The sequence below is a fragment of the Pleurodeles waltl genome, chromosome 1_2 (genome assembly GCF_031143425.1).
Source record: "Pleurodeles waltl isolate 20211129_DDA chromosome 1_2, aPleWal1.hap1.20221129, whole genome shotgun sequence".
Taxonomy (NCBI): Eukaryota; Metazoa; Chordata; class Amphibia; order Caudata; family Salamandridae; genus Pleurodeles; species Pleurodeles waltl.
This window is the reverse complement of record NC_090437.1, coordinates 48,626,423-48,651,538: the sequence shown is the minus strand read 5'-3', so window position 1 is coordinate 48,651,538 and position 25,116 is coordinate 48,626,423.

The window sequence follows — 25,116 nt, the reverse complement described above, 5'->3', positions numbered from 1 at the left end:
TGGAAGGAAATTTGTGGCTCCTCTCAGATTCCAGAACTTTCTGTCACCGAAATGTGAGGAAAACGTGTTTTTTAGCCACAATTTGAGGTTTGCAAAGGATTCTGGGTAACAGAACCTGGTCAGAGCCCCACAAGTCACCCCATCTTGGATTCCCCTACGTCTCTAGTTTACAAAAATGCACAGGTTTGGTAGGTTTCCCTAGGTGCCGGCTGAGCTAGAGGCCAAAATCTACAGGTAGGCACTTTGCAAAAAACAGCTCTGTTTTCTGTTAAAAAATGGGATGTGTCCACTTTGTGTTTTGGGGCATATCCTGTCGCGGGCGCTAGGCCTACCCACACAAGTGAGGTATCATTTTTATCGGGAGACTTGGGGGAACGCTGTGTGGAAGGAAATGTGTGGCTCCTCTCAGATTCCAGAACTTTCTGTCACTGAAATGTGAGGAAAACTTGTTTTTTTTGCCACATTTTGAGATTTGCAAAGGATTCTGGGTAACAGAACCTGGTCAGAGCCCCACAAGTCACCCCATCTTGGATTCCCCTAGGTCTCTAGTTTTCAAAAATGCACAGGGTTGGTAGGTTTCCCTATGTGCCGGCTGAGCTAGAGGCCAAAATCTACAGGTAGGCACTTTGCAAAAAACAGCTCTGTTTTCTGTAAAAAAATGGGATGTGTCCACGTTGTGTTTTGGGGCATTTCCTGTCGCGGGCGCTAGGCCTACCCACACAAGTGAGGTATCATTTTTATCGGGAGACTTGGTGGAACGCTGGGTGGAAGGAAATTTGTGGCTCCTCTCAGATTCCAGAACTTTCTGTCACCGAAATATGAGGAAAACGTGTTTTTTAGCCACAATTTGAGGTTTGCAAAGGATTCTGGGTAACAGAACCTGGTCAGAGCCCCACAAGTCACCCCATCTTGGATTCCCCTACGTCTCTAGTTTACAAAAATGCACAGGTTTGGTAGGTTTCCCTAGGTGCCGGCTGAGCTAGAGGCCAAAATCTACAGGTAGGCACTTTGCAAAAAACAGCTCTGTTTTCTGTCAAAAAATGGGATGTGTCCACTTTGTGTTTTGGGGCATATCCTGTCGCGGGCGCTAGGCCTACCCACACAAGTGAGGTATCATTTTTATCGGGAGACTTGGGGGAACGCTGTGTGGAAGGAAATGTGTGGCTCCTCTCAGATTCCAGAACTTTCTGTCACTGAAATGTGAGGAAAACTTGTTTTTTTTGCCACGTTTTGAGATTTGCAAAGGATTCTGGGTAACAGAACCTGGTCAGAGCCCCACAAGTCACCCCATCTTGGATTCCCCTAGGTCTCTAGTTTTCAAAAATGCACAGGGTTGGTAGGTTTCCCTATGTGCCGGCTGAGCTAGAGGCCAAAATCTACAGGTAGGCACTTTGCAAAAAACAGCTCTGTTTTCTGTAAAAAAATGGGATGTGTCCACGTTGTGTTTTGGGGCATTTCCTGTCGCGGGCGCTAGGCCTACCCACACAAGTGAGGTATCATTTTTATCGGGAGACTTGGTGGAACGCTGGGTGGAAGGAAATTTGTGGCTCCTCTCAGATTCCAGAACTTTCTGTCACCGAAATGTGAGGAAAACGTGTTTTTTAGCAACAATTTGAGGTTTGCAAAGGATTCTGGGTAACAGAACCTGGTCAGAGCCCCACAAGTCACCCCATCTTGGATTCCCCTAGGTCTCTAGTTTACAAAAATGCACAGGTTTGGTAGGTTTCCCTAGGTGCCGGCTGAGCTAGAGGCCAAAATCTACAGGTAGGCACTTTGCAAAAAACAGCTCTGTTTTCTGTCAAAAAATGGGATGTGTCCACTTTGTGTTTTGGGGCATTTCCTGTCGCGTGCGGTAGGCCTACCCACACAAGTGAGGTATAATTTTTATCGGGAGACTTGGGGGAACGCTGTGTGGAAGGAAATTTGTGGCTCCTCTCAGATTCCAGAACTTTCTGTCACCGAAATGTGAGGGAAACGTGTTTTTTTAGCCACATTTTGAGGTTTGCAAAGGATTCTGGGTAACAGAACCTGGTCAGAGCCCCACAAGTCACCCCATCTTGGATTCCCCTAGGTCTCTAGTTTTCAAAAATGCACAGGTTTGGTAGGTTTCCCTAGGTGCCGGCTGAGCTAGAGGCCAAAATCTACAGGTAGGCACTTTACAAAAAACAGCTCTGTTTTCTGTCAAAAAATGGGATGTGTCCACGTTGTATTTTGGGGAATTCCTGTTGCGGGCGCTAGGCCTACCCACACAAGTGAGGTATCATGTTTATCGGGAGACTTGGTGGAACGCTGTGTGGAAGGAAATTTGTGGCTCCTCTCAGATTCCAGAACTTTCTGTCACCGAAATGTGAGGGAAACGTGTTTTTTTAGCCACATTTTGAGGTTTGCAAAGGATTCTGGGTAACAGAACCTGGTCAGAGCCCCACAAGTCACCCCATCTTGGATTCCCCTAGGTCTCTAGTTTACAAAAATGCACAGGTTTGGTAGGTTTCCCTAGGTGCCGGCTGAGCTAGAGGCCAAAATCTACAGGTAGGCACTTTGCAAAAAACAGCTCTGTTTTCTGTCAAAAAATGGGATGTGTCCACTTTGTGTTTTGGGGCATTTCCTGTCACGGACGCTAGGCCTACCCACACAAGTGAGGTATCATTTTTATCGGGAGACTTGGGGGAATGCTGTGTGGAAGGAAATTTGTGGCTCCTCTCAGATTCCAGAACTTTCTGTCACTGAAATGTGAGGAAAACGTGTTTTTTTAGCCACGTTTTGAGATTTGCAAAGGATTCTGGGTAACAGAACCTGGTCAGAGCCCCACAAGTCACCCCATCCTGGATTCCCCTAGGTCTCTAGTTTTAAAAAATGCACAGGTTTGGTAGGTTTCCCTATGTGCCGGCTGAGCTAGAGGCCAAAATCTACAGGTAGGCACTTTGCAAAAAACAGCTCTGTTTTCTGTCAAAAAATGGGATGTGTCCACGTTGTGTTTTGGGGCATTTCCTGTCGCGGGCGCTAGGCCTACCCACACAAGTGAGGTATCATTTTTATCGGGAGACTTGGTGGAACTCTGGGTGGAAGGAAATTTGTGGCTCCTCTCAGATTCCAGAACTTTCTGTCACCGAAATGTGAGGAAAACGTGTTTTTTTAGCCACATTTTGAGGTTTGCAAAGGATTCTGGGTAACAGAACCTGGTCAGAGCCCCACAAGTCACCCCATCTTGGATTCCTCTAGGTCTCTAGTTTTCAAAAATGCACAGGTTTGGTAGGTTTCCCTAGGTGCCGGCTGAGCTAGAGGCCAAAATCTACAGGTAGGCACTTTGCAAAAAAAAGACATTTTTATGTCAATAGCTGAGTACATTAGTAAAGTCAGCCATTACCTGCGCTATAATACAAATGAAATGTATGTGCGGGGCGGCTACGGAGAGATGAAGGGCACTTTTGCTGGGTGGTAATGAGGGAATCCGAGGAGGAGGGATTGGGAGCACCAATAATGATTGTTGGACTGGGCGCAGGAGGTACGAAAGACTGTGACGAATGGTATGTGACAAGGTGTTTTTTGAGTGTCTTGAAAGAACGTGCTGATTGAGGGAAGAAGCGCAGGTAAGGTGGCCTCTACTGTTGCACGTTTCTCACACACACCATCGATTTTGTGACTGTCTACGTAGGCTAGTGTTTTAGAGCAACAGTTTAGCCAATAGCAGAGATGGCATCTTGTTGGATGACTGCTGTCGGCACTCGGGTTATAGAGGACAGCTCTGACATAGGATCAGAGACTGAGACATCAGATACTGAGAGAGCATCTGAGGGATAGGACAATGGCGCAGACTCTGGGAGTGATTTTTCAGTCAGAGGAGTCCCATTCGATAACTCCTCTTCCAGTACATTATGAGGGAGGTGATGAGGACAGTCCTGCTGTCCCTTCGCAAGCAGTCTGTGCAAATGGGTAATAGTGGGTTAGCCCAACCCAGAGAGCAGGTGAATGCGGCGGCAAGCAGAGAGAGAGAGAGAGTGCTCTCTTGGGAGCTCCCCAATTTAGTTCAGCCCCAAATTCCACCGCCCAAATCGTATTGTGGAGACATCAAAATTATCTATCGCAAAACAAATTGGTTTTGTAAGGCAGGTACCTGTGTTTTTGGTCCTGGGTTCGGCGGCCATATAGAGAAACACACTAAACCCAAACATTTCTGGAAACTAGACATTTGGGGGAGTCCACAGAGGTGTGACTTGTGTGGATTCCCAAAAGTTTTCTTACCCAGAATACCCTGCAAAGCTGAAATGTTGAATAAAAACTCTATTTTTCTCACATTTCTGTCACACAAACTACAGGAATATGCTGGGATCCACAAAATTCCTACCACCCAGTGATTCCTCACCTGTCCTGATAAAAAAACTACCCCACTTGAGTGCCTACACCTAGTGCCTGCGTCAGGAATGGATCACCCCAGGGTCAACAGCTGCCTCATGTAAGGACCAACATTGACCATTGTGTGATCTATTCCTGTCGCGGGCACCAGGCCTACCCACACAAGTGAGGTACCATTTTTATCGTGAGACTTGGGGGAATGCTGGGTGGATAGAAATTTGTGGCTCCTCTCAGATTCCAGAACTTTCTGTCACTGAAATGAAAGGAAAAAGTGATTTTTTGGCCAAATTTTGATGTTTGCAAAGGATTCTGGGTAACAGAACCTGGTCAGCGCCCCACAAGTCACCCCATCTTGGATTCCCCTGGGTTTCTAGTTTTCAAAAATGCGCTGGTTTGCTAGGTTTCCCCAGGTGCCGGCTGAGCTAGAGGCCAAAATCCACAGGTAGGCACTGTTTTCTATAAAAAAATGTGATGTGTCCACGTTGTGTTTTGGGGCATTTTCTGTCGCGGGCGCTAGGCCTACCCTCACAAGTGAGGTATCATTTTTATCGGGAGACTTGGGTAACGCTGGGTGGAAGGAAATTTGTGGCTCCTCTCAGATTCCAAAACTTTCTGTCACCGAAATGTGAGGAAAATGTGTTATTTTAACCACATTTTGAGGTTTGCAAAGGATTCTGGGTAACAGAACCTGGTCAGAGCCCCACAATTCACCTCATCTTGGATTCCCCTGGGTTTCTAGTTTTAAAAAATGTGCTGGTTTGCTAGGTTTCCCCAGGTGCCGGCTGAGGTAGAGGCCAAAATCCACAGGTAGGCACTGTTTTCTATGAAAAAATGTGGTGTCCACGTTGTGTTTTGGGGCATTTCCTGTCGCGGGCGCTAGGCCTACCCACACAAATGAGGTATCATTTTTATTGGGAGACTTGGGGGAACGCTGGGTGGAAGGAAATGTGTGACTCCTCTCAGATTCCAGAACTTTCTGTCACCTAAATGTGATGAAAACTTGTTATTTTAGCCACATTTTGAGGTTTGCAAAGGATTCTGGGTAACAGAACCTGGTCAGAGCCCCACAAGTCACCCCATCTTGGATTCCCCTAGGTCTCTAGTTTTCAAAAATGCACAGGTTTGGTAGGTTTCCCTATGTGCCGACTGAGCTGGAGGCCAAAATCTACAGGTAGGCACTTTGCAAAAAACAGCTCTGTTTTCTGTCAAAAAATGGGATGTGTCCATGTTGTGTTTTGGGGCATTTCCTGTCACGGGCGCTAGGCCTACCCACACAAGTGAGGTATCATTTTTATCGGGAGACTTGGGGGAACGCTGGGTGGAAGGAAATTTGTGGCTCCTCTCAGATTTCAGTACTTTCTGTCACCGAAATGTGAGGAAAACATGTTTTTTTAGCCACATTTTGAGGTTTGCAAAGGATTCTGGGTAACAGAACCTGGTCAGAGCCCCACAAGTCACCCCATCTTGGATTCCCCTAGGTCTCTAGTTTTCAAAAATGCACAGGTTTGGTAGGTTTCCCTAGGTGCCGGCTGAGCTAGAGGCCAAAATCTAAAGGTAGGCACTTTTCAAAAAACAGCTCTGTTTTCTGTCAAAAAATAGGATGTGTCCACGTTGTGTTTTGGGGCATTTCCTGTCGCGGGCGCTAGGCCTACCCACAGAAGTGAGGTATCATTGTTATCGGGAGACTTGGTGGAACGCTGGGTGGAAGGAAATTTGTGGCTCCTCTCAGATTCCAGAACTTTCTGTCACCGAAATGTGAGGAAAACTTGTTTTTTTATGCCACATTTTGAGGTTTGCAAAGGATTCTGAGTAACAGAACCTGGTCAGAGCCCCACAAGGCACCCCATCTTGGATTCCTCTAGGTCTCTAGTTTTCAAAAATGCACAGGTTTGGTAGGTTTCCCTAGGTGCCGGCTGAGTTAGAGGCCAGAATCTACAGGTAGGCACCTTGCAAAAAACAGCTCTGTTTTCTGTCAAAAAATGGGATGTGTCCACTTTGTGTTTTGGGGCATTTCCTGTCGCGGGTGCTAGGCCTACCCACACAAGTGAGGTATCATTTTTATCGGGAGACTTGGGGGAACGCTGGGTGGAAGAAAATTTGTGGCTCCTCTCAGATTCCAGAACTTTCTGTCACTTAAATGTGAGGAAAATGTGTTTTTTTATCCATGTTTTGAGGTTTGCAAAGGATTCTGGGTAACAGAACCTGGTCAGACCCCACAAGTCACCCCATCTTGGATTCCTCTAGGTCTCTAGTTTTAAAAAATGCACAGGTTTGGTAGGTTTCCCTATGTGCCGGCTGAGCTAGAGGCCAAAATCTACAGGTAGGCACTTTGCAAAAAAAAGCTCTGTTTTCTGTCAAAAAATGGGATATGTCCACGTTGTGTTTTGGGGCATTTCCTGTCGCGGGCGCTAGGCCTACCCACACAGGTGAGGTATAATTTTTATCGGGAGACTTGGGGGAACATAGAATAGCAAAACAAGTGTTATTGCCCCTTATCTTTCTCTACATTTTTTCCTTCCAAATATAAGAGGGTGTGTAAAAAAGACGTCTATTTGAGAAATGCCCTGCAATTCACATGCTAGTATGGGCACCCCGGAATTCAGAGATATGCAAATAACCACTGCTCCTCAAAACCTTATCTTGAGCCCATTTTGTAAATGCAAAGGTTTTCTTGATACCTATTTTTCACTCTTCATATTTCAGCAAATGAATTGCTGTATACCCATTATAAAATGAAAACCAACTTCAGGGTGCAGTTCATTTATTAGCTCTGGGTACCTAGGGTTCTTGATGAACCTACAAGCCCTTTATATCTCCGCAACCAGAAGAGTCCAGCAGACATAACAGTATATTGCTTTCAAAAATCTGACATCACAGGAAAAAGTTACAGAGTAAAACATAAAGAAAAATGGCTGTTGTTTTCAGCTCAATTTCAATATTTTTTTATTTCAGCTGTTATTTTCTGTAGGAAAACCTTGAAGGATCTACACAAATAACCCCTTGCTAAATTCAGAATTTTGTCTAGTTTTCAGAAATGTTTAGCTTTCCGGGCTCCAGCATTTGTTTCACACCCATTCCTGTCACTAACTGGAAGGAGGCTCAAAGCACCAAAAATAGTAAAAATGGGGTATGTCCCAGTAAAATGCCAAATTTGTGTTGAAAAATGTGGTTTTCAGATTCAAGTCTGCCCGTTCCTGAAAGGTGGGAAGATGGTGATTTCAGCACTAGAAACCCTTTGATGATGGCATTTCCAGGGAAAAAAAACACAAGCCTTCTTCGGCAGCCCTTTTTTCCCATTTTTTTGGAAAAATTAAATTTTCACTGTATTTTGCTTAATTTCTTGGTCTCCTCCAGGGGAAACCACAAACTCTGGGTACCATTAGAATCCCTAGGATGTTGGAAAAAAGGACACAAATTTGGCGTGGATAGCTTATTTGGACAAAAAGTTATGAAGGCCTAAGAGCGAACTACCCCAAATAGCCAAAAAAGGGCTCAGCACGGGGGGGAAACGGCCCAGCAGCTAAGGGGTTAAAGATGTTGGTATTACACTGTGTAAAACATTGTTGAGGAACATTTTTTACATAGAATTTTGCTGATTACCTTCGAAGACAAGTATTTTGGTGATGGTTACCATCTCTTGCAAACCTTTGGGGTAGACGGTTTGCATTGTAATAATCCTGGTTAGGGCCTCTTAGAAGAGTTGCATTTTGTTTTGACACGCCAACTTTGTATATATTTGACCCTAATATATAATAGGCCTGATTCACTAGGCTGTTCAAGGTTATAAATCCAAGTTTATTCCTCCAATGTGGCTTTGTTTAGCCCAGGCCTCAGAACCATCAAGTGTAACTGTCTTCTACTTGAGAAGCAATGGCATATCTCCAAGGACCCCTCTTACAGAGCTGAACATAAAACATCACTCAATGGCTACCACCAGCGCATGACAGACCACATCGATGCCGCAACCAGCCACACCACAGAGCTCTTCAAGATAATCAAGGATTTCTCCAACCCGACTGCCACAGAAAACACAGTACACTCCTCCCAACATCTCTGCGACTCACCATTTGACTACTTCCACAGCAAGATTGCAAACGTCTACAACAACTTTAACAATCAACCCACTTCGCTTAGCCTTGACAACCACTTCCAATCAGCGAACCCCAGCCCAGACCACCTGGTCCCCACTCGATGTCCAGGCCACTGCTACAATCATGTACTTCATCCATTCCGGAGCACCCACTGACCCCTACCCCACCATCTCTTCAACTTGGATCCAACATAATCAGCATGGAACTTACCAACCACTTCAACACTTCCATCACCACAGCATCCTTTCCAGACGGAATGAAGCTAGCAGACATCAGACCGCTCCTAAATATGCCCTCAGTCAACCCCAGTGACCTCAAGAATTACTGGCTAATCTCCCTGCTTGTATTCCCAGCAGAAGTACTCGAGAAGGACATCAACCAACAGTTCCCCAACTACCTATAATGGAACCACCTACTCGACGCATCACATTCAGGTTTCTGGGCCAACCATGAGACCACACTCATTGCTGCAACAGATGACATCAGAACCCTCCTCAACCAAGTAGAAACAGTGGCTCTGATTCTCCTCAATCTGTCTGCAAAATTGTACACCATCGCTGACCACATCCTCATTGACAGACTCCACAACATTGGTATTCAGCAACACCGCCTACCTCCTTTCACCTCCGTTCCCAAAATCATCATATGCGTTTTGCCTAACAGATCATCGCTCAGCCCCATGCTGTTCAACATTTACAAGACCCCCTTGTGGACATTATCAGTTCCCACGGACTCAGCATCATCTCATACTCAGATGACACTCAGCTTGTTCTCTTGCTCACCAAAGACCTCTCTAGCACCAAAACTAACTTTCGCAACGTCATGACCGATGAAGCCAACTGAATGAGAGACAGCTGCCACAATTTTAACTGTGAAAAAAAAAGGTAATGATCTTTGGAAAGCTCACCTCAGCCTAGGACCATAGCTGGTGGCCAGAAGAACTCGGACCGACTGCCACACTGACTGACCACGCTTCCAACCTCGGCATAATCCTGGACAGCCAACTGACCATGAAACAACAAGTCAACATGATCCCCTCCTCCTGTTTCCACACCCTCTGCAAGATCTTCAGATGAATCTCACAAAACATTAGAAGGATCATCGCACAAGCCCTTGTCATCAACCATCTCAACTACGGCAATGCGCTCTACACTTGTATCTCCTCTCAGCTCCTCAGAAGACTCCAGCCAAAACAGAACGGCAGCCAGACTCATCCTGGATCTCCCCAAATGGAACCACATCACTCCTCACCTCAGCCACTGGCTACCTGTCCAGAAAAGATGCCAGTTTAAGACACTCACACATGCCTACAAAGCCTTCACAAACTTGGACCATCCTACATCAACCACTGGCTGACATTCCAACTTACCTTGAGACACTTCCACCTCACTCGCCCTCGCACATGTCCACCACATCCATCGCACCTGCAGCGGGGCTGCTCAAACTCCTATATAACCACCAAAGCCTGGAATTACCTCCCTCTCCACCTCTGAACAGCATCCTCCCCGGCAGACTTTAGAAAGCAACTCAAGACCTGGCTTTTCGATGAAGACGCAGAAACCTCAGGGCCCAGATACTCCTAGCGGTGATAGTGTTGCACTTTACAAAAGATTGATTGATTGATTGATAGTATGGCACCAATTTAGATTACCACTGGTAAAAAAAAATTTAAACTATAGACAGATAATACATTTCCTGGACTGTGTGCAATTTTAGGCCACAGATTAAATGATTTATATTTAAGATATGCATATTTGTGCTTACCAGATATGCAGTTGGGCATGAAGTTGTCTTGAAGACTTTAGAATGCAAATCAAGGGTGAGAGATCTAATTGTTCTCATAAAAAGGTGCACAGATCTGTGCTTGGCACTAACATGCATACCTTCTAATACTTGTCTACGTACAGGTGTTGGAGTGTAGCTTTTATAATTAGAATTAACACGAACTGCTTGCAAAATAATGTGTAATGATGCTTCATAGAAAACGCATTAATATGTTTCTAATATACGCATTTGAAATGTGCCCACGGGGAGTGGCCACCAATGTATAAGATGATTGATGAAATTGATTAATAATGAATTAATAATGTACTAATGTATAATTCTGTTTAGCATTTAAGAATTATAGGTAAAGGTTTTGCTGACTAAATCATTAGGCCTTAATTAGCAAGAGTCTGGGCCTAGCTGCCTGGTCTCATATTAAATGTGTTTTTCTAACGTGCACTGTGCTGTCTTTCTGAAGGACATAAAAGCTGTACTTTTCCAGAAGTTAGAAATGTGTGTAGCCGTAGTAAATTCTTTCTCATGAAACCCGACTTGCTCAAGGAGACATTCTTGTTTAATGCAACAGTGTAATTCGCAACAGGTACAAGGTCGCCTGAACTTGTAAAGACAATGGAGCTACTGACTGGAGTTATGCGTGTAACTTTTCCTACCTGCCATCTCACCTGATGAAGACATAAATCACAGGAGCCAATGAACTGTATGAGAACTGTCTTAGGTGAAAATTCTAGTAAGGTGACCACACATCCATTGGATAGAGATAGTGGCGCACCAAATACCGACCAATGGGAAATTAGAGACTTGTCTGGCAAATTCAATTTAACGTTGTATTACAAGGAGACATCGCCATTAGAGGGACATCCCTGCTGTTACTCTGGCATTCCGTCTTTACCCTTGCTGCTTTGATTCTTCAAACCATCCTCACCTTGTCTTGCCTGATATCCACTTCTTTACCTCCTTAAGAGGGAAGAACTTTCTGCTCTGTTAGCTGAGAATTTGCTGTTCTATCCTGGCAGATGGCGAATCGACTACTGTCCTGAGGACAAAGACTGACTCTGTATGCTGACCCATTACAGAGGGGAACTATATGATAGTGAAATTGTAATTGTCTGCTTGTCTTTCCTTTCTAGGTACCAACTGCTTTGAAGAGACCATAGTCAGACGTTTTCAAAATTTATGTTACTAAATTGTTTTGCATGAAGCCCAACATGCTGATGCTAATTCGAGGTTAGTCAAGGAAATCACTAATACTGGGTGCAATCAGACAAAATTACTGAATCTTTGCTGTGTTTGAATAGATACGCTACTGAGACTCTGCTAAGTAGATACATGTTGACGCTGTGTTTCGTTTTGATGTTTAGAATCTTTGCCATGCTCAAATCTTATTCGAGTTGCCACCTTATAACACTGTTGATGTGTTTCCTGATGTTGAGACTAATAAACCTGCGAGTAGATTGTAATCAAAAGGGAATAAATCTCATAATCCTCATTAAATTTGTGTGATTATTCACGGCTGGAAGGTCATGGTGAGTTTGGATTCTTATTAATGTCATTAACTAATTTAATTAATTCGTTATTGTGAATACTGATGAGGTTATTGACCTATCGATTGATATGCTGATTAGTTATCTCGTCTTAAGGTGCCTCCAATCAGGGTCAAAAGATTCATTGGCCTAAAACGAGTCCCAGACTAAGTAGATTACATAAGGTGGGACGCGTTAGCAGTTCTGGTAGCAGAGGGCGGGACGCGTTAGCAGTTCTGGTAGCAGAGGACGGTTCCGGACCTTTTTGGGCCCTAAGACGGGGGACCATTTTTTTAGTATTGTTTTTGAAATAATGTAAATTGGAGATATGATGTGCCCCCTAAGTCCCAAATGACTTTCCCCAAATCCCGGAGCCTGACGAAGTGAGTTGGGTATGTTCTCGGCGTTCTAGTGATGGTATGAGTAAAGTAGAATTTGCGCTTGCACAGCTTATGCATACCGCAGGTGAATTGTGAAGTCTGTGAGAATTTTAGGCCAGGTGATGTTTTAGTAGGAGTGGGCGTACTCCGCATTATGAGAGTAGGGAAGTCGGCAAACTTCATGTGAGTGTGGCACATTGTGCTCAAAATTTTCCACGTGGTTGTTGGTGATTTACGGACACTGCGTGGTCTAAGACTCCGGAGTATATTGATAAGTGTATGAGACACTTGGTTTGTGTTGTAATTTGCGTGGTTTTAATAGGTCAATCGGGCGTGATTGACGAGTCGAGTTTGAGTCAAGGTGTGCGAGTGAAAACCTTCGATAGGCATTTGGTAAGTTCTAAAGTGCACTAGGACGAACCATTGACAAGTCGAGAGTAGAATCTGCGGGTCGAATTCTGCTTATGGGTGCGGAAGCTGAAAAGGAGAGAGTAGCGGCCGAGGCTTCAAGTGAAATCTCTGTAAAGTTCTGAAGCGATTGTGTTACCCTTCCTGTAGTAAACCGGCAAATTTGAGTTTTGTTGTTATAGTGCTCGCAATATATTGCATTAGTTTTGCGTGAATAGAGAGTGAGGAATACAAGCTGCAAGATGTTGTCAGCCGCAGTGTGTGTGAGTGTGACATCATTGGAGCCGCGCTGGGATAGGTCAGTTAGTGAAGAAGGGTCGTGCACGGATTGGCAGCCATCCGTGAGAGGCAATTGGTTGGAAAGGCAGCTAAAGGGTGTTCTGGGAATTAAAGGCTCTTCCTGATTCAGTTATAAACAAAATAAGAGACGCAAAAATTAAGTTCTTCAAGGCTCTAAAGAGCACTTTGAGAGGAGATGTGTACATTACCTCGAGTGTGGGGGAGCCTACACCGCCAGAGGATACTCCGGCTTATGCCGTAATGGAGGAGAAGGGAGCCGTGCCATGTCTTTGGCTAAAGCAATGGAGCAACTTAACAGAGAAAGATGGGTGTTTAGCATTTCCAGAGAATGGGATGTTCAACATAGGGGTTCTAGAGAATTTACGGAAGGCGCTAACTGAGCAAAAGCCGCCTCCGAGGCCGGCACAGTATGAGGCGCTAGCAATTTGGGAATTAATGGGCATACGACAAAGGCAGCAAAAGTTTGAAAGGAGAATGAGAAAAGCAGAAAAGACGCTAGCGGAGGCTAGGTGGGATAGCGAGACCAGGATGTGGAGAAGAGAAATAATAGATGGGGTCAGAATGTTTCCCGCAATAACTCAAGAAGCCGACACACAAGGAAGAAAGGCCACTTGTAAAACAGACAAGGGTTTGAGTAGAGGGAAAGAGAATAACAGGTCTTGGGCAGATGCAGATGACTCAGATGACGATGAGTTCCTTAATCAGTTGTTACATGATCGTCCACCACCATATGCCATGAATGACAACAGACCAAGTACTAGTGCAGGTCATGTAAGTTCATCGCAGAATTAGGGAACAGCGCATACAGCTCAGGTAAATGCAGTTGCGACACGAGCTCCAGTGCAGAATAGTGTCAGCGTATCCACTGCATCAGCAATGCAGATGCAGTTGCAGCCACCACCGGTTCAGAGGCTCTACCTTGATGTCCCAGTATTACAGTCCCAATACGAATTTAATGGTGCCGCCCGATCAAGCATGTGCGAGATCAAAGTTGGTACAGATGGAGCCATCTCCACTTCTGCTGCCCCAGCCGCAGCAACAAATGGTTCTGAATTACGCTCCGGTCACAGGACCGGAGTCAGTCACAGCACCCATAATGAATCAGACGGTGGGAGCTAATGTTCCCCAGGGACTGAGGAACAGGCAGACACCAGCTGCCATATCTTTGCCGATTACAGTTGGTCCACCCGTACCTTTATATGCAAAGGCAATGCCTAGTGTACGTGACCAAGGGGGTATGACTCATGAGGTGCTAACAGGAGGGTTCACAGGAAGCTCTCAAGGGATGACACCGGGAGAACAGAAAGCAGAGAGGTCTAGATCCTTGTTTCAGTCCGATTGGGGTTCCTTTAGAGACAATGAGACAAGCAGGGTTGGGTATACTGACCCCACGGGTACTGACTGCAAATACGTCACAAACACCGATGGTGCAAGCTGGGAATATCTTGTTGCAAGGTTTGACAGCGCAACAGTTGAATGAATGGTTAGACAAGCTGAGTTCACTGCAGACTACCCCTGTGACATCAGAGCGGTCAGAGAGAGAGGAATACCTGAATTTTGTCAGGGTGGGTGTGGAAGCAGCCGAGTTAGCTGAAGGGAGCAAGGGAGTGAATAGGCTTGAGTCGTACACTGAAGCAGAATTGAGGTACCTGTGCCCAAAAATAACTAAAGAAGTGAGCAAGGTGCACCAGAGGTTGGCGAATCTAGCAGACAAATACGGCATAGACTTGGACAGTGCTAAGCATCTAAAGAGGAGTTACAGATTAGACTTTGAACCTAAAGATTTTGATCACATGAGGTCTACTGGGATGAAAGCACACCTTAAATTTTTTTTACAGAGCGCGCAGGTTTGGGGAGCCTTAGAGAAGTGGGAAGGCAGATGGGCAAAGAAGAGAGACAAAAGGAAAAGTGATTTCTTGGAGCAGCAACAGCCGCAGGCAAAACCGGTGCCAGATACCGGTACCATAAAGATGTTACCCATGAGAGAAACAGCTGGAGGGGTTCTTGTTCATGTTCCATGGTCTAGGGGTGACATTCTGTCATTCACCAATGACTTCCCCAGGCTGAGGGAGAAGCCGATAGAGTGGTATCAGCAGACAGACAGGTTTTTGAAGCTTGCGAAGTGTCTTTGGGAAAACTTGAATACATTGTTTGAGATCATCGTTACTGCTGATTTGTGGCTCGAGTGCAAGAGAAGTGTTGACTGGCCGACTGCAGAACCGGCAAGGGATAGGGCTACTGGAGCACCCGCTCTAGAGGTAATGCAGTATTACCATAAGGTAATTGAGTTCTTGAAGCAGAAAGTGCTGCCGCAGAATATTGATTGGCAAAAGATTGACAAGAGGGCAAAGAGTCGATACATGGTTACTATGAGAGGTTGTTGAAAGCATTCAAGCATTCAAGCATTACAGTGGCACGGAAGTCATAGAGCCGAAAGACATGAATCACCTTGTGTTCAGGTTCGTTGAAGGACTGAGACCAGAAATTAGCCAGATGATCAAGAATCATTTGATTTGTTGGCAAGCAAAGCCGATTGAATAGGTGTTACAATATGTAAAATACTGTAGTGATGAGATTGAGCTGAAGCAGAGAAAGTTGAAGGAGAAAGTGATGGTGATGTAAATTAAGGCAGCTCAAGCAGGGATGCAGGGAAACGGAGTACAACAGATGGTACAACACCCACAGGGAAACTGAATGTTTCCGACGCAAACAAGAGGCAGAGGTCGAGGAGGTTTTGTGAACCGTGGTCCAGATTTGAATACATTTGTGGTACAAAATGATGTGCCAGAGATGAAAAAGGTGTTACCATGCCAGGCGTGCGGGGGCCTGGGACATTGGAAGCGGGAGTGCCCGATGATGGTGCAGGAGGGTGTTGTTCAACAGAGCAATGATGTCAGTGCATTTCAAAATGTTAAAGGACCAAGAATGAGGGGTCCTAATCCAAATTTCCAGAATAACATGGTTCATATGCAGGGTCTTCAACCCGTGCAACAGGTGCAGACGCCACGTATGCAACCAATGCAGATGCAGCAAGTGCAACAGCAGATTCCAGTGGTATCTAGACAGCAAATGCATTTGCCCTTAGCGTCAATGGGACAGCAACAGGTAATGCTTCCTCAACAGGTCACAAGTCAAGGAATGGGTCAAACTAACACAGTACAACAGTTCCCGTTGCGTGGCGAGAATGGAATAAATGATGAATGGTCGAATGACAGTTCAGATAGTGAGGAGTGCAGGCTTGCAGCATCCCTGGAAGTAGATCAGAGGGGACCCTATGTGCAAGGGAAGGTGATGGGTCATAATGTCTCATTTTTGGTTGACCTAGGCGCTACACGCTATACAGTCAGGAGTGCAGAGGTTCCGTAAATGCCCCTTTCTGGACGCACAATAAAGATAGTGGGAGTGACAAACCAGCTCCTGACCAACCCAATCACAGATCCGGTTCAAGTCCAATTTGGTACCTTTCAGGGATTGCACAGGTTTGTAGTCTGTGCTTCCAGTCCTGTGTCCCTACTGGGAAGAGACTTAGGGGGTCATTCCGACACCGGCGGGCGGCGGGCGCCGCCCGCCGGGCGGAAACCGCCCAAACACCGCCTGCGGTCAAATGACCGCGGGGACCATTCTAACTTTCCCGCTGGGCCGGCGGGCGATCTTCAAAAGATCGCCCGCCGGCCCAGCGGGAAAGCCCCAGCAAAGATGAAGCCGGCTCCGAATGGAGCTGGCGGATTTGCTGGGGTGCGACGGGTGCAGTTGCACCCGTCGCGATTTTCAGTGTCTGCCAAGCAGACACTGAAAATCTTAATGGGGCCCTGTTAGGGGGCCCCACGACACCCGTTCCCGCCTGCCTCTTCCTGGCAGTGTAAACCGCCAGGAACAGGCTGGCGGGAAGGGGGTCGGAATCCCCATGGCGGCGCTGCATGCAGCGCCGCCATGGAGGATTCCCCCAGCCGGGGGAAATCCGGCGGGAACCGCCGGACCCGGCTGGGCGACCGCGGCTTCACAGACGCGGTCGGAATACCTGATGTAGCATCGCCAGCCTGTTGGCGGTGCTACCTCCGGCCTCCGGTCGTAATGAGGCCCTTACTGTGTAAGACAAGTGGAGTTATTACAACTTTGGAGGAGGTGTTAATCCGTCCCAAATGTGACGGATATACCACCAGCGGTATTACGAGTTCCATAGGATATAATGGACTCGTAATACGGCTGGTGGTAAATCCGTCACTTTACCGTCACTTTTGGGACGGATTAACACCTCCTCCAAAGTTGTAATAACCCCCAAGGTGTTCTATCACCTGTTCGAATGAGGGAATAGAAGTGCAGAAAAACAGTGATGATGAGGGGGATGATGGTCAGATCTCAGAGCCAGAAACAGAGACTACCGATGAAGAGTACCCCTTGATAAGATTCTTCCCGATGTTCATGATGACTGATTTGCCCGCAGACCTGCAGGGGACAGTCACAGAGAAGGTGTGGGACTTGACAGGAAAGGAAGTAGGATTGATAAAAGGAGTAGAACCAGTCAAAGTAGACCTGAAGCCAAATGCGGTGTACCACATGGCACAGGATGTCCTTATACAGGTGACGCAGATAATTGCAGATTTTGTGAAGCAGGGATTTTTGAAGGAAGTAATGAGCAGCCTATGTAACTCACCTATAATGGGTCTGAGGAAGCCCTGTCAGAAAGTTCGAATTGTTCAAGAAGATCAATGACATAGTGGTGAAGTGTTGCCCAAAAGTGCCAAATCCAGCTGTGATTATGTTCCAAGTTCCAAGCTACGCAGAATGGTTCTCAGTCGTTGACTTGTCCCAGGCATTCTTTCTGTGCCTCTTCATGAGAACAGTCAATTTCTCTTCAGTTTCAAATTCCTGGACAAGGTCTACAGTTGGTGTCGAATCCCTCAGGGGTTTTCAGAGTCACCATCTATTTTCAATCAAATTCTGAAGAAAGATTTGGAGTCATTGGAATTGCCTTTCCAATCAACTCTGGTACAGTACATTGACGATTTATTGATTGCCTCCAAAACAAGAGATGATTGCAAGTACAATACTATTGCCCTATTGAATCACTTGGGAAAGAATGGACACAAGGTGTCCCCGAAGAAGTTGCAGTAATGTCAGAAAGAGATGAAATATCTAGGCTATTTGATTGAGAAAGGGTTGAGGAAGATATCTAAGTAAAGAGTGACTGCCATATTACAGATGAATCCACCGACATCCAGGAGGGACGTCAGGATGTTTCTGGGAATGGTGGGCTATTGTCTTCAGTGGATCCCGAATTTCTCCATTATCTCCAATCCCTTGGTGAGACTGACAGCTAAGGAGGTTAAGGATGGCCCAGATACCCTAACTATGTCCGAGAAAGAGATAAGGGCATTCATTGAGCTGAGGGAGTGTGTGTGCAGGGCTCCAGCTTTAGGTATGCCTGATTACACAAAGCCTTTTGTCTTGTTTTGTCATGAACGTGATGCATGTTCTTTGTCTGTCCTGACCCTGGTCCATGGAAGAGCAAACTGACCCATAGCATATTTTTTAACTACTTTGGACCCAGTCGCAGCCGCCTTACAGGGCTGTATGCGTGTAGTTGCAGCAGTTGTTCAAAGCCTCACTCACTGCGAAGGCATAGTGATGGGACATCCCTTAACAGTAATGGTTCCACAATCAGTTGAAATACTATTGACCCAAACTAAGACCCAGCACAGGACAAATGCTAGATTGACCAAGTATGAGACAATTATATTGGGGTCGCCAAATGTGTCACTCAAACAATGTACTGTGTTGAAACCGGCAACTCTGATTCCCAATGAAAAAACAGATGTTGATGATGCCGAAGAGGTAGAACATGATTGTCTTGAGGTAACAGAACTGTGCACCAAACCGAGACCCGATATCAAAGACACCCAATTGGAAGAAAATGATTACATTATCTTTGTTGATGGTTCATGTCTGAGAGACTCAGTAGGAGTACTGAGAGCCGGATACGCTGTATGTACAATCACTGGTATTCTAGAAGCATCTTGGCTTGAAAGATTATACTCTGCTCAAGTGGCTGAATTGATTTATCTTACTAGGGCATGCCACGCCGCTGACAAATTGAAAGTGACCATCTATACCGATAGCAGATACAGGTTTGGGATTGTCCATGATTTTGGCCAGCTATGGTCCCAGAGAGGTTTCATGACCTCTTCTGGTTCTCCAGTGAAAAACGGTGAAAGAATTAAGAAATTGTTGCACGCAATTCAGTTACCTCTTGAAATTGCCGTGGTGAAATGCAGTGCTCATGTAAAATCACAAGATTTTGTGTCAATCGGAAATGGATATGCAGATCAAGTTGCAAGGTTTTGAGCATTGAACTGTATATCATTCAAGGATCAGTGGGAATTGTTACCTGAAACAGAAAATTAGACATGCACAGGTTACGCATCGAGGGTGGTTGACACGATGGAAGAACTAAAATTGTTGAAGGAACGTGCCAGCAGAGAAGAGAAACACTCTTGGCTTAAAATGCAGTGTGTACAAAGACCAGATGATTTGTGGGTTTCAGACGAGGGGAAAATGGTTTTGCCAAACACTCTTTTGTCACAGTTTGCGAGGTTTTACCATGGTCAAGCACATATTGGGAGAGACGCCATGATCAGTTCAATCCAAAGTTCAGACAAGCTGCAGAGTTGATCTGTCAAAGATGCATCATTTAACAGCAGATGAATGCAGGGAAAGGGACAGTGGTGAATCTGAACATATTGGGAGAGTTGGAGGTCCATTTAGCAGGATGCAGTTGGATTTTATCAAGATGCCTGTGTGTGGAGGTCTGAGATACGTGTTGGTGATTGTGTGCATCTTTAGTCACTAGATTGAAGCTTACCCTACACGTAGGAATGACAGTCTCACAGCAGCGAAGTTGCTGCTTAGGGAATTGATACCACGTTTCGGGTTTCCGATCTCTTTAGAATCAGATAGAGGAAGTCACTTCAACAATGAGGTGGTTAAGCTCTTGTGTGCCGCACTGGACATTGAACAGAAGTTGCATTGCAGTTACCGCCCTGAAGCATCAGGACTAGTGGAACAAATGAATGGTACTCTGAAGTCTAGGATGGCAAAAATGTGTGCAGCTACAAATTTGAAATGGCCGGCGGATGCATTGCCCTTAGTATTGATGTCAATGAGAAACACAACCAACAAGAAAACAGGACTGTCTCCTTGTTAGAAATGGGGTCTTTGGTTGACAGTCTGGTTACCCCCTGTTCAAGCAAGGACCCTCACTCTAGTTAGGATAAAAGAGAATCACCCTCAGCTAACCCCTGCTTACCCCCTTGGTAGCTTGGCAGAGCAGTAGGCTTAACCTCAGAGTGCTAGGTGTAAAGTATTTGTACCAACACACACAGTAACTTAATGAAAACACTACAAAATGACACAACACCAGTCTAGAAAAATAGGAAATATTTATCTAGACAAAACAAGACCAAAACGACAAAAATCCAACATACACAAGTCAAGTTATGATTTTTTAAAGGTTTAAAATAAAAAGAGTCTTTAGGTAGTTGTAACACCACACTAGCGCTGCTAGCGTGAAAATGTACCTGGTTTGCGTCAAAAATAACCCCGCACGGGCGGTGTGCGTCGAAAGTAACCCTGCACGGCTGTGTGCGTCGAAAACAACTCGGCACGGCGGTGCGCGTTGAAAAAGCCAGCCACACGACGATCCGAAAGTCCCGCGGCGCAGGGTGCGATCTCTCAGCCTCCGTCAGCGATGCTGCGCGTCGTTTCTCCTGCTCCGGGCGTCGGTTTTTCGGTCGCGTTTCCTGCGGCGTCGTTTCTCAGCTGCGGAACCGGCGTCGCGTCGTTTTCTCAGCCGCGATCGGATTTGCGTCGATCTTTTCTCCGCACGGCGCTCGGTGCGTGTATTTTTGTCCTTAGGCTGCCAGCCTCTCCTTTCAGGGTCCCAGGAACTGGAAGGGCACCACAGAGCAGAGTAGGGGTCTCTCCAGAGACTCCAGGTGCTGGCAGGAAGAAGTCTTTGCTATCCCTGAGACTTCAACAACAGGAGGCAAGCTCTACATCAAGCCCTTGGAGATTTCTTCTTCAAGATGGAAGGCACACAAAGTCCAGTCTTTGCCCTCTTACTCTGGCAGAAGCAGCACTGCAGGAAAGCTCCACAAAGCACAGTCACAGGCAGGGCAGCACGTTTTCCTCAGCTATCAGCTCTTCTCCAGGCAGAGGTTCCTCTTGGTTCCAGAAGTGTTTCTAAAGTTTGTAAGTTTGGGTGCCCTTCTTATACCCATTTTAGTCTTTGAAGTCACCTTTCTTCAAAGGGGACTCACACCTTCTTGTGAAATCCTGCCTTGCCCAGGCAAGGCCTCAGACACACACCAGGGGGCTGGAGACAGCATTGTCAGAGGCAGGCACAGTCCTTTCAGATGAGAGTGACCACTCCACCCCTCCCTCCTAGCAGAGATGGCTAATCAGGAAATGCAGATCACACCCCAGCTCCCTTTGTGTCACTGTCTGGTGTGAGGTGAAAAACAACCCAACTGTCAAACTGACCCAGACAGGGAATCCACAAACCAGGCAGAGTCACAGAATGGTTTAAGCAAGAAAATGCTCACTTTCTAAAAGTGGCATTTCCAAACGCACAATCTTAAAATCAACTTTACTAAAAGATGTATTTTTAAATTGTGAGTTCAGGGATCCCAAACTCCACATGTCCATCTACTCTCTAGGGGAATCTACACTTTAATCATATTTAAAGGTAGCCCCCATATTATCCTATGAGAGAGAGACAGACCTTGCAACAGTGAAAACGAAATTGGCAGTATTTCACTGTCAGGACATATAAACCACATTACTATATGTCCTACCTTATCCATACACTGCACCCTGCCCTTGGGGCTACCTAGGGCCTACCTTAGGGGTGCCTTACATGTAAGGAAAGGGAAGGTTTAGGCCTGGCAAGTGGGTACACTTGCCAAGTCGAATTTACAGTGTAAAAATACACCTACAGACACTGCAGGGGCAGGTCTGAGACATGATTACAGAGCTACTTATGTGGGTGGCACAACCAGTGCTGCAGGCCCACTAGTAGCATTTGATTTACAGGCCCTGGCACCTCTAGTGCACATTACTAGGGACTTACTAGTAATTCAAATATGCCAATCATGGATGAACCACTTACATACAATTTAAACAGGAGAGCATATGCACTTTAGCACTGGTTAGCAGTGGTAAAGTGCTCAGAGTTGAAAAGCCAACAGCAACATGTCAGAAAAAAATAGGAGGCAGGAGGCGAAAAAGACTGGGGATGACCCTGCATAAGCAAAAGTCCAACACTCCTCATGAAATTCTCATGGGCCGAGCTATGCGATTGCCCGCAGTGTCTGCAAATGCTCTTGTGAATATCACAGATGATATGGTGTTGGACTACTGTAAGGGTCTGGCTGACGTGGTCCGCTCTTTCTCTCACCAGGTGGAAGCAACCACACTGCCACCGATAAATGATCCAGGTCACAACCTGAAAGCTGTTGACTGGGTTGTTGTCAAGAAAAATGTGAGGAAATTGTGTTTGGAGCCACGTTGGAAGGGGTCGTATCAACTGATACTAACAACTACCACTGCTGTGAAGTGTGCGGGAATTCCAAATTGGATCCATGCCAGACACACAAAGAAGGGGACGTGTCCTACTGATCAGGAAATTGAGTTATCGAAAATAACAGCTACAAAGAAGGAAGTCTCAGGGCCGGAGAGTAATCAAAGGGGAACTGAGAATGGAGGAGAGCCCGTTGAGGATGGTCTGGTCACTCAAACAGTAAACGAGATCCAGAAGGGTGACGGTGGGCCTATCTCAACTGAGGCACCAGGAGAACCGACCCAGAGGGAGGTTCTCCCAGAAGCAGACAGATATGGGTTTGAAGTTGAACGCTTGACAGATCCTGAAGGCGAAGGAGTTGAGACATAAGAAGGTCCGAGTATCCAGGCTCCTCCTGAGCCACTTGCACGTCCAACAAATGATAACACCATAGAACAAGAGGAGGGTATTGAACAGCAACCAGAAAGGACAAATGATAAAGGGGCACTTAAAGGAGATAAGTGGCCAGAGTCACGAGTAGCAAAAGCGAAAGTGATAATTGATGAGACAATTGAGGAGGAGATAGATACAACAAGAAAAGAGGACCTGAGCGAAGGAGAATTGCAAGGTGACCGCAAATTGAAAAGAAAGAGAATAGCAAACAGAAGATACGCAGGTCCTGAATGGGCATATGCAATGTCAGCTGAGTGGCAATAAGAGTTCCTTGCATTTTGCTTTGATCGAGAAGTCCCAGGTCAGTACTATGGTACCTGAGTTCAGCCACGAGATAAAGAGACTGTGTTAAGTTGAAATTTAATTAAAGAAACCTGAAACCAGAGACTGATAAATTATGGGATGTGTCACTGATAACCTGAATTGACTTTTGAAAACAGATTGTGACAAGCTACTAACTGGATTAACAAAGGACCCTGGGAGTGAATGACAAAGCTGTAAATACTTGCTAAAGAGAGACTTTGCTTAGCCTTGCTGTAAAAGAAAAAAAAAGGGAAAAAAAAGCTTTTAGCCATCCTCTGTTGATTATCGTTTACATTTGTAGTACTTCACTTCTGATTCTTTACAGATCATGCCTAGTGCGGGAGATGATAGTGAGGGGAGTAAGCATTGTAAATATTTGGGTGTTGTTTTGGGTGTTGTGTGCGTGATATTCATTATAGCTTTGTTTGTGGAAATGCGATTGGTGGATGAGAATGAAGCTAACAATGCTACAGTTTCTGAGACTGCTACACTAACACCTTGGGAGAGGTTTGAGGAAGATATGAAATATCTGCATGATGAAACTAATACAAAGGGGGAGCTGTCTACTAACGTTTTCTATCGCTTGCGGAGTGAGTATGCTGACACTATGGTTGCGAAAGCTTGTTCTGTGTTGTAGGAGGCTTGCCTGGCTTGTAGTGGGTACCAAAGGTACTTACACCGTGTGCCAGGTCCAGTTAGCCCTTATTAGTAGAATAGAGGTGTTTCTAGCAGCTTAGGCTGATAGAAGGTAGCTATGGCAAAGCAGCTTAGGCTGAACTAGGAGACATGTAAAGCTCCTACTATACCACTTATATCATATGCATAATATCATAAGAAAACACAATACACAGAGTTACTAAAAATAAAGGTACTTTATTTTTATGACAATATGCCAAAGGTATCTCAATGAGTACCCTCAGTAAGAAGGTGAGTAAAATACACAAGTTATATGTACACAAACCAAAATTAGGTAAGTAAGAGTCAGAAAAGTAATGCAAACAGTGTAGAATTACATTAGGTTGCAATAGGCAAGCATAGGTATAGGGGCAACACAAATCATATACTCCAAAAGTGGAATGCAAATCACGAATGGACCCCAGACCTATGTGAGCTTGTAGATTGTCGCTGGGACTGTAAGAAAACAGTCAGGGTGCCCAAGATACCCCACCCCAAGACCCTGAAAAGTAGGAGTAACGTACACCTACTACCCCAAGAGAGCACAATAGTTGTGATAGGGGGATTCTGCAAGAACAACAAACACCAGCAGTGCACTGACAATGGATTTCCAGAACTGAGGACCTGCAAGGCAAGGAGACCAAGTCCAATAGTCGCGACAGTGTCCAGGGGGGGCAGGAGCCCAGGAAACCCCGGATGAAAGTGCAAGGAAGCTACCTCCGGATGAAAGAAGCTGGAATTCTGCAAGAAAGAAGAGGACTAGGAACTTCTCCTTTGGAAGACAGATGTCCCACGTCGCGATGAAGATTGCAGAGGTGTTCCCATGCAGAAATACCGCAAACAAGCCTTGCTAGCTGCAAGGGTCGCGGTAGAGGTTTTTGGGTGCTGCTGAGGACCAGGAAGGACCAGGATGTCACCACTTGGAGGAGGAGACAGAGGGGGTGCTCAACAACTCAGAGAGCCCTCACAGAAGCAGGCAGCACCCAGTTACCCTGTCCTTTTTGCTTTTTGGCCTGAGCCCTGGTTAAAGCAAAAATATGCCTAGGAATGCCCAGCATTGCTGCATGAGCCTCCAACTCCACTTCTGCCCAAGCTGATGTCTCCAAATCATTCCCTAGTAGACAGTCTACAGGTAAATCTGAGGCAACCACAACTTTCTTTGGACCAGTAACCACCCCCCAGTTGAGATTCACATCAGCCATGGGGTGGGTAAGAGTGTTGTTATGAGCGTCTGTCGCTTGTACTGCTGACCAAGTAGGTGTTGTTCAGGGTGGACCAGTTTCTCTATCACCATA